We start from the raw sequence: 11,362 nt of genomic DNA, 5'->3' as shown, positions 1-11,362 counted from the left end.
TTTCCTCCCCACTGCCTCGAAGGACCTCATTGGCGACTGTACGTTTAGTTCTGAATACCCTTCTTCAGCAATAAAAACCGGTAGTTATTATCTATTTGCAGCTTGTTTTTCAGGAAAGAAATGCCGGCCACGACTCCCAGCACGGAAGTTTCCAGTGATTTACTTGACATGGTCTTATTGTGAGTTCTGATGCAAGCTTTCCTCCGACCTCTGAAGTTACAGCTCAAAATTGCCATTTTTCGTGACAAAATGCCACGGCCACTTGAGAAAGAAGCAATAAGTGACACACGAAATCCTATCACCGACTCGGGATCGGAAATCATTTCTGTACCCGGTATGAATTTTCAGTCTGTGTTGTAGTTTCTACTGAAGGTATAAATGAAGGGCTCAGTCGCTGAGTATTTCCCTTTAAAGTGCTAACGTTTTAGAGAATGTGGCACCAGTTTCCATTCATGACTTGTCTGAAAACTGTGCTGGCACAAGCAAAGCTTTGATTTTGGTCGTGAGTCGTGATTCGAAAAGCTCTGTTCAGTATTTGAATGCGAAACGCAAAAGATTCCTGCTTCGAGATCCGATATGTGACACAAGTTTATTCTTCCGGAAGTTCCTCTGAATTTGCAGTGCCAGCCGAACCAAGTGTGAGGCAGAATCACTCATTAACTCAGTCACTAGTAAGAGCTTCACGTAAACATAGCTAAGGACGTCGTATACAGATCAAGTATGGAGGTACTCACGTCGGGTCCTGGCTGAAGGCACCGCTGAGCGTCATCTGGTTAGCAGCCTCGCCAGGGTCCTGTGTGAGGATGAGGCAGCCCAGGGGGTCCAGGGCTGCTGAGGGGTAGCGGTACTGCTGGTACCACTTTTTGTGGGCCTGCGGACCACACACAACACGTCCGCACTTGTCACACAGTCTCGCTTGTGTTTTAAAGGACGCTTCGGATTCATATGATTTATTCGTATTGTCTTTAAAGAAATCGCCATCCAGTAGCAGAAACATTTTTATGAGAGGAGCATTGCAGTTATAGTCAAGGTATATCCTGTGCTGATGCGAATTTATTTTAATGTCCGCTTCTCCTTTACTAAGAGAAAATGTATGATAAGGTAGGACTGATAAAATAAAGGGGGCTGCTGACTGACAACAATGAACCTCCAAATTTGTGGAATGCCATTAGATCATGGTCAGCAAACAATAAATTATTGTAAAGAAAGAGTTGTTGACTGAAAATCCGGTAGTAAAACAGGTGTATGGTCTCTCACCAATTCATTTTGATACATGTATGTATCTACAGAGTTTTAGAAGAATGGAATTCGAAAAGCCCCAAGAAGATGGACGTGGAAAGGAACAAACGTATTAACTGCATTTCATTTGCGGTCGACCATGTGGCCCAAGCAGAGAGTGAAAGCACTTTACAAGAAGATGTGTTTCATTTGAATAACGATGTGTAGACGTAACGATCCTTTGTACCCGTGGTCTAGGGGTAGCGTCTTTGATTCATAATCAAAACGTCTTAGGTCCCGGGTTCGATCCCCGCCACTGCCTAAATTTTGATAAATAATCAGCATTGGCGGCCGAAGACTTCCGGCATAAGAAGTCAGCCACATTCTGCCAACGGCCTTGTCAAAGAGGGCGGAGGAGCGGATAGAGGTTCAGGGCACTCTCTTGTCCTAGGGGTGGGAAATTGCCCCTAAAGGCGGAAGAATCAGCAATGATCAACGACATGAGGATGCACAAGGAAATGGAAACCACTGCATTAAAGACACGTAACGTGTATCCACAGGACATGTGGCCTATAATTGAAGAAGTGTCATGATGATCTCTCCATTGGCAAAAGATTCCGGAATAGTCCCCCATTCGGATCTCCGGGAGGGGACTGCCAAGGGGGAGGTTACCATGAGAAAAAGATGGTGCGAGATCCAGGCTGTGGGGTTGATGGGGAAGAACAGACCAACGAAAATTTGAGAGCTCCATTCTGGCGCTGAAGTCGTGTATTAAATTTCCTGTGCTTAATGCAATACATTTAAGAGCCAATCGCTGCAACATGAGACCGGACATCAAACAGAACAACCCCTTCAGGATCCCATAAGACCATCGCCATAACTTTACCGGTTGAGGGTGTGGCTTTGAACTTTTCTTTCGGAGGAGATGTGTGATGCGCCACTCCAAGGATTGCCGTTTTGTTTCCGATTCGAAGCCAGGGACTCACGTTTTATCGTCTGTGACGATTACCGACTAACGTTGTCATAATTAACTTAATAACGTGCAAGCAGTTCCACACAGGTGGTCTCTCGTTGCTCTTTATTGTTTCGTGTTGGGCGACGATGATCCCAATGGGCACACACCTGCGAGTGCCCCAAATGGTGGGCGAGTATTCTCACACTGCAGAAGTCTCCGTTGGGTGAAGCCCGCCGGCACGTGTGAGATCGGGCATGCTAGCGCGACCTTGTTGCTATGACGACAGATACCTCGCCCAACGACTCACCGTGCCTTTGTTCACTGCCAGGTCTCGGTAGACATTCCGCAAGTGAAAGGAGTTTGAAATCTGGTTTCGCAGGACAGAGTGGATCAGGGTGTGGAAAGGGGCCCACATCAGTTGTTGTTATTTACTCAAACATACAAACATTATTTTGCTACAGCAATCACACTTGCCTTTAAAATAATTCCGAAACAATACAGCTGAAGGCCAGAACAGAAATTATTAAAATTTCGTTAAGGAATACACACGGCTGAAGGCCTTAGTTACAAAATAGAAGAACTGAGGGCTTAAGGCCTGGATAATAAGAACTTCAGTAAGAAATTGTAATAGGTTTTAAACAAGTGCCCTTTCTAACTTTAATTTAAGATGGCTGAAGGCCTGATCTTAAAATATTTCACATAAAGTTCGGCTGAAGGCCATATACTGTAGATAGAACAACTCAAGGCTGAAGTCCTGGATGGCAAAATTAAGATAGAGACGAAAATTTTCAAATTTTCAAATGATTTCTCAAATTCTAATTTAAGACGGCTGAAGGCCTTATCTTAAAGTATTTCACGTAGAAGTTCGGCTGTAGGCCACATACTGAACATTAAAACAAACTAAATTAATACACGGCTGAAGGCCTTGCACAGTACTTGAGACTAAAAAAAATCACAATTCAAAATAACAGAAGAGAGGTGCTCAGAAGTGTTCCAAGGATCGGCCTGAGGAGGAAACTCTAACATATGTTTAGGTGAGACAGGCAGCCAAGGGTAACTCTAAACAATCAGATGGCAACACGACCTAGGGGAGGCTGAAGAACCAACTAACAATCTAATCAATTCCCTTCCACCCGACCAACGGCACGATAACCGAAAATATCACCAAGGACGAAGATACCAGCAGCACGATGACTTCACAACTGGCGTCTAAATACAGTCAAGGCACAATAACCAATCAAAAGAAATATGAACAACACCAAGGCTGTGGAACTACACGCCGTGACGGACAGCATCAACACGACCAGGAAAAAACACTGCCAGGAATCTACATTAACGACCAGGGCAATGAACCAGAACAAAGGCCACAAGGCAGAATATACCGCTGGTGCACTTCACTAATAAGTTACAGTCAATTGAATAGTTAAAAACCATACAGGAAGATAGCTGCAAAATTCTGCTGACTCAGCACATCGCACGTTGCCGCTTGCGGGCATAGCACAGGAAGAAACAACCGGCAATGAATGAAGAGATTTCACAGCAGTTGACGTTTCATAACAGGTTAACTGATTTCTCAACTCCAGTATCTAGGTTCCGTGGGCGACGAACTTTGCAGCTCTTACAGCTAGTGCCTCACAAATCTGACCGCGTTTGCACGCCACCAGCGACCCCGGTCTGCTCTGTCGCAACCGATCGACGGCCTACACCAGTATGCAGACAGCATTCATAACTGCTCAGTGGAAATCACACAGGCTACACACACTTCTGTGTAAGAGCTTGCACCAAGAACTCCGAAAAACTTAAAACCAATCACTGTGGAACAACAAGGAGATATCACAAGTCGACACACACAGTTTCCACAAGTGGTCGGCGTCCAAATACACGTTGTCCGATGAGACGACCGACCGAACGACCAACCAAGGTCGTCACCACTCAAGTTATGTGTGTTGGCAATGGTCGGGCGAGTCATGGCTGTCCATAGCTGACTGTAGCTCCATCCTGACTCCATTGATGTCGGTGCGGAACTCGGAGACATGGCGACTCGAACACACTGCCTCAAACCTAACCATGCTGAGGGAACACTTGTCCATTGGCCACCTGACATATCCGCAGAAGGAAGGAACCGACAAACGTCCGGCAAGATGACCAACTGAAGAGGCCCGGAATCGTTCAAAAGACCAAATACTCGTTGCCCGATGAGACGACCGACCGAACGACCAACCAACGGTCGTTCTTCCCGCTCCAGTCTCCTTCCGTTGGACAGTACATGTGTGTCTCCAGCGGTCGGCAAGTACTCGCTGTCTGCACCTCACTGGCGGTCTGTCCCAACTGAACTCCCGACACACGAAGAGCCAGAAATACTCGCGGTGGCTTCGAAGATAATACGACAGTTCTCTTATCGATACACGCTGCTGCTGCCACTCACGAGCAGGCAAGCCAGTAAACTGAATAAGAAATGAGACGGCATTACCTCAAAGACAAGATGTCAAATCATACATGGTAAAAACATGAGCCCCACACGGCCCATAGTTCAGTGCTGGGAACGCAATTCCGTTACATACGCCATTTTCAAGGCTATGTATAGCGTCGCCACATATCGGAACTTCATGAAAGTACAAGGACGGAAGCGGGAATATTCCTCATTTATTTCAACGAAACTGACTGAGAGAAACATGTTTTTCATTATTTATTGAGCGCACCTCTTATTTCTTCTTCCAGTTCCAAACTTTTCTCTAAAGCTTCAATCTACAACAACCATGCCTCTCATAGGTCACAGAATTTGTTGCCGTATCTGCATTTTACAAGCTCCATCTCCCGCTCTGCTGTTTCCTGAGTGACATCACCTTGATTAGCAGCAGCGTTGCATCGCTAGCTGCCTGTTTCACTGTCTTAAAGTGATTCATGACGTCACTAATATTGGTGCCGCTATCCTCCCTACCCACAGTCCCCCACTTTCTCTCACTGCGTTGCCATGACTGTTGTGAACAGATTCGTCTTTGCTCTCACTGTCCCCCAGTCGGTCCCTTGGCGTGTGAGAGAACTTTCACCTACGAATCATTTAGCTTTCTTATTGATTTGTGCTTTGATTTCAGCACTCTCTTTTCCTCCTACTGTTCTTCCGTTGCTTCTTCCATAGTTATGTCTTCCTCATTCCCCTCTGTCACTTCCTCCTCATCCGCCGTTATTCTTGTTTCTAGCTGAGCCATCCATTCAGATCATGCATTTTTCCGGTGTTACGTTGTTGTTGAAGCGTGACTCTGCCCCCTCTAATCTCCTCAGAAAACTGTTTACTTACTTCCAAATTCCTCCACGAGCCACATCTTACAGCACTATTAGCAGTTTCATCCATAATGCTGAAATCTTTACCTTATCACTTCTAAACCTGAATGACATAGCTTCCGAAGCATCTTCAGAGAGTACGCTCACTCACTAATGTACCCCAGAATCCATGTAAACTACAGCACTACATTAGCTTGTACTTCAAAATCTATAGGATGTGGAAACCCTAGTTTTCTGTACCCTGTTTTGTCGAGCTTTGCTTTCTCAGCGTGCCATTCAAAATTCTCCTGTTGAACCCCACACGGGACAACATTGCCAGGGTCTGCCTGTCGTTGTTGAGCTATCTTCCTTATTGCCTTAAATGGTTCGCTCGTGAAACTTGTCTACCTTTATCTACCTGTTACTTATCTTCCACTCACTTACCCTCTTCTGCTTCAATGGCTGCTAGCTGCTCCGCGATATTTGCTATCTTCTTCAAGATCAAATTTCTATATCGGATTCCTTATGTCCTGCCCTCAGCGCTACAATCACTTAACTAATAACACATTTAGTCCATTTCAGCGCGGTGTTATTTTCAAGTTGGCTTTGGTTGATTCAGTTTTCCCCTTATAGCTCGTCTTGCCCTATACTCATTTCTTTATTGAGATCCACCTGCACCGATTTCATCTTCATTTCTATTGTATTGAGTATCTATGATTTATTTTGACCTGTTTTCGTATCAATTTTCAACTTGTATTGACGTGCTTTCATCTCTTTGTTATTTGTTTCTGGTTTCCTATATAATTGTGCAGTCATTTCTTTCATCACATTGAAAAAATGTCTGAACAAATTGTGAGTATTCGTTTCTCCTGAGAGACCTTCTTCTGCTATAGTATATGTCGCTTCTGGTTACACGTCCTACTTGAAGGTTTTATCTGTCCATTCCTCTTCCTGAACAGTTTTGCTTCTTAGTAGTTTTCAATCTTTTCGTCAATTGACGTTATGTTAATGCCTTTTAATCTTTCTTGTGCTGTAGTAAGCATAAAATGTCGCCTAATCGGTACCCCTTACCCGAAGACTGCTGAGCTGCGAAAGGTTGTAGTTTCTCAGCATTTTCATTCTCTCACAATAACTCTTTCCCTTTGCGTGAGTGATATTTATTTTACTATCATCTAGGAGATCTCACTCTAACCTGTTTCACTAGCAATACTAGGTACTTCGCAACGCCTTTGCTTAATCACTGTGTCAGTATGGAGTCGCTGGCGCGTGTTTTCTGCAGCCGAGCAGCAGTCGTTCACAGGTTCTAACCATGTGACTTCTTTGGGAAGAGTTAGCCATTACTATTCCACTACTGCTGTAATGTTGATCTAGTCTGATGCCTGCTCTGAGTTGGAAAGTTATACTCGAGACCAAGAGGTGCTGAAGGACATCTGTCTGATTCACGCTACTGAACAGCAATCACCAAGCACAAGGAATCCGGTGAGATCCATCTAATTTATGTCCTGCAACGAAATCGGGTTTTTGCGAGTGCGGATAGCTTGGAAATGTTTAAGGGTCCCGTGTAGGTCAGACTGCTTGATTCCACCCAGTGAAATAGCAGCAGATATGTTGCTAAACCGTGATTATTAGGAAGAGGTTTAGTTCATTACATGCTACATATTTCGCATTGCCCTACTATTAATTCAAGCTGTTGCCTCTACTCAAGTGTAAATGTCAGGTTTTTTAAAGATTTTTAGTTACATATTTCTGCTTGTGAACCCAACACCTCGCATGTCAGATGGCAAAGTTTCTGTTTTTACGCTTTACAGTACAATATTGGTTAAAATCAGTTCTCATAACTTTATTTGCGGAGAAACTCATTTTCCTTTAATACAGTCCCTATGAATGCACGATGCTCACTGGTGCCCATCTCATGTAACGTAATTGCAGAAGTCATACTCACTTTGATGATTAAATTTACAGCTACGACCCATGGTTGAGGTGCAACAGTAATAAATAAAAACTCTACGCAAGTTGGTTGATTTACAGTGACTGGGCTAGGTCACAGTCGTCCAGAGGAAAGTGAGATTGTCTCACTGCAGGGCTGCACAGTACGAGCACAAGGTCTACACATGTTCAAACCATTCAGCGCCATTTAAAAACGAATTGATTCATTTACTACATCCATTACCTTGAAGTGCAGGCCCTTATTTCTTTCTACTGAGTTGTATTTATGGAAGTGTGTTCTGTGCGATCATTTGATATAATACGTCGAGTGAGATCGTACTACTAACGTTATTCTCATAGAGGTTACATATTTAATAATTTATGCCTTCAAAATATCATAGCGTTTTTCTTGCATCTTATGAGTACAGTCGAGGCCTCTTTCCTTTTCAAAACACGCTTACTTTTCAGCTGGTCTGAAACAGACGCTGCTTTTTATGATAATAAGTGTTTGGCACGGGGTTGTCACAATAAAATGGTTTTAATTAATATCTCTGTTTGACTGACTAAATCACACAGGAAGGCCACTGAAGAGCAATTGCATACTGCTGTTTCAATGATAAAAGTGATTAATGACTGCCTAATGTAGTTCTAGCTGTCACTGACAATGATTAATACTCCAAATACTGCCTCCAAGTTTGCTATTGTTTCCTGTATATAGGTCTCATTAAAACAAATTGCCTTTAATAAACATATACTTCTGCTCTTGCCTATGACGGGTTACTTAGTTTCACACACTGTCCCACATTTATATGACAAGTACAAATACAAAATCACAGAAAAATATATCTATTTATTTAGACAGATAAGTTACTTGTCGGTTGTCACTGAATGGCTGCGCATCAGTGTAACTAAAGTACATTTTCTTGTGTAAAACTGACAATGTCTGAGTGCTGTGTATTACTAAATATGTCCAGCAGTCTGTATCTAAAAGTGAATATATGAAAGAAACGATAAGAGGAAGTGTCTATTGTAGATTGCTACTTAAATTTATGGTTTCGTATATGTCAAATACTGTTCCTGTTAGTATATTTTGATGCGAAATGATACAAATAAAAGGATGTTTACGAACTAGTTTAAACTGAAAATTAGCTAAAGGTAGAGAAAGCCAAAAATGAAACCCGTTTAACACTTCCTGTCAAGTAAGTGTTCTTTTACTACACGAGTTCGAGATTGGAGCCAAATGATTTGTGAAAAAAACTGTGTTTGAATGCCTACAGAATATGTTATCATGTATTATTATTGTTCTCAAATAACTGTCTATAATTTAAATGTGGTTTTTAATGTGTTTCCCTAACTAATGCTCATACCCAAACGTTCAGTCCCGATGTGAACATTTATTGTGTAGTTACGAGTAATGGCTGAGTTGCTGACTACAAATGAATATCTGTGGGATACCTCTCCGAATCTGATGAAATGAAACATCAGCAGCAGGTGAGCATCAGTGGAGCCTACTGCGTGGGATGTTTTCACTGAAGCAGGAAACAAAAAAACAGCCTATGATGTAGTTCACAATCTCAGACTGTTTCTTAGACGAGATGACGTCGTTATCTCCTTAGCACAGAGTCTTTGCTCATGTATCATAATCCATATTCTTGTGGTGATTACTACCTGCGACACTCTTCTCTCCAATATCTTGTAAAACTTCACTTCCTGCTGTATTCTGTGACGATCCTTTTACTGAATCTTCAGTCTTGAGTCTTGGTCCTGGTCATTCTTTATTGGTCTGCCCTTTCTCGTTGATAATTTCAAAATTTTTATCTCAGTTATAAGTCTTTCTCAAGCATGCGTAGGTCTGTAAGTACGTCTTGCAATCAGCACCAGATCAAGACTAACCTTTTTAGATATTGACGAACAGTCGGATAAGAACTGTAAAAGCTTAAGACATATGAAACAGACAGAATGTCACGCAGCAGAAGATAATCTGACTATATACGTGCTGAAAATTTACTGAAAGCCTTAAAGACGGAATAACATAACAAGGTAATGAAATTCACCCATTGTTTTGTGCCGGCCGTGGTGACCGAGCGGTTCTAGGCGCTACAGTCTGGAACAGCGCAACCGCTGCGGTCGCAGGTTCGAATCCTGCCTCGGGCATGGATGTGTGTGATGTCCTTAGGTTAGTTAGGTTTAAGTAGTTCTAAGTTCTAGGGGACTGATGACCACAGCAGTTAAGTCCCATAGTGCTCAGAGCCATTTGAATCTTCGTTTTGTGTCAAGTGCACGCTATTGTGATAGGACATAATAGAACAAAATGTGCCGTTGCTTTTAAACCGGTTGTATGAATAAAACCACAAAATTGTTGGCAACTGGAAGCTATAGTTTCAACAGTGACTGCATGAAAGGTGTTCCATAAAATGTTACCTAGTATGATGTTCACTGTTAAACGCTAAAGTCTAAGGAAGTTTTAGAGTCTAACAAGAAGACGTGTGTGAATGGCTGCACCCTTATTGCTATAACATACACAGAAGAATTGGAAATCAGTATAGTTTTAATAACTATAAAATCACCAGTGACACATATCTGACATTATGTTTGGCAACGAAAACGAGAATAAGTAGAAATCAAGACTAGTTTACAGGATTTATCTGCCTAGAAAAAGCGTTCGGCAATGTAACATGGTGCAAAAAGTTTCAAACTGCCAAAAAGTAGATACACACTCTTGGGTAATATGAGTAATGTACTCGGATGTACAAAAACCAAAAGGAAGCACTAAGAATTAAATACTGAGGCTAAAAGAGGTGGAAGGATTCAGACTCTCTTCTTTGCTGTAAAATTTGTAAATCGAAGACTGAACGATTCATAGGTGGGACCAAGGTTTAGAAGGAAAGGATCTAAATGAGAATATTCGATAATGCTACTGCTATCCTCTGTGAGAGCCAGAAAGTATTCCTCGGCTCGTTGAATAGTGTGAGTGGGTAACTGACCTTTTCCTCAGAATTCGAGCGTCCTTTGCGAAATAAATTTTTGCGCCTGTAGTTGTCTACATGCAGCATAAATTCGTTTATCTCAATTTTAGGAAAAAGTAGGATCTCACTAGTGATTTGGAGCTCTCCCTAGATAAGGCTGAGATTTTAGCATCAGGATTGCAGCAGAGAAATTCTCTGGATAGCAATGTAAATGTTTCATTCTACCGCAGAAGAGAGCAACAATTTACTCCTCTTTTTAACATGCAAGATGGTCTTGTGGCATGTGTAGGCATAAATGGTCTAATGAAGGCTCTCATAATTAATTACAACCCTGATGAATTGGATAGTCTTTATTGATACGTCAAAGTTGAGGTTAAATGTAGTAATTTTACATATTGGTAAAGAGCTTCCTTCTATTTCAGTTGGGCATAGTGCGCATATGGAAGAGTCATACCAAAACATGAAAATTTTACTAGAATGGAGCAAATGTAATGACTCTCAGTGGCAAATTTGTGCTGATTTGAAAGTGGTTGCACTGCTATTAGATATGCAGTTAGGGTATACTAAATATTGCTGCTTTCTCTGTAAATAGGATAGCCGAGCTCGAGCATCTCGTTACAGTAAACATGAATGACCCACCGGGAAATTTCTTCAACCAGGTATAAAGAAAATTTATAGTGAATCTCTAGTAGACCCTAAAAAGATTCTTTTCCCGCCCTCACACATAAAGTTTGGTCTCATTAAAACCTTGTTAAGGGAACAAACAAAGATGATGACGCATTTAAGTCCTTAAGGCAAAAATTCCTTAACGTAAGTGATGCAAAGGTAATGGAGGGCATCTTTGTAGGCCCACAGATTCGAGAACTTTTTGGAGACCATAATTTTGATGGAATCATACAAGGTGATGAAAAGCATGCATGAGAATGTTTTAAGACAGTCTTTTTACAGTTCTTAGGGAACAAACGAGCAATGAATTACAAGGAGATTGTAAATAACACGTTGTCATTTTATGAAATAATTGATTGCAACATGTTATTGA

The sequence above is a fragment of the Schistocerca nitens genome, chromosome 8, assembly GCF_023898315.1.
Source record: "Schistocerca nitens isolate TAMUIC-IGC-003100 chromosome 8, iqSchNite1.1, whole genome shotgun sequence".
Taxonomy (NCBI): Eukaryota; Metazoa; Arthropoda; class Insecta; order Orthoptera; family Acrididae; genus Schistocerca; species Schistocerca nitens.
This window is presented reverse-complemented; position numbering follows the sequence as displayed.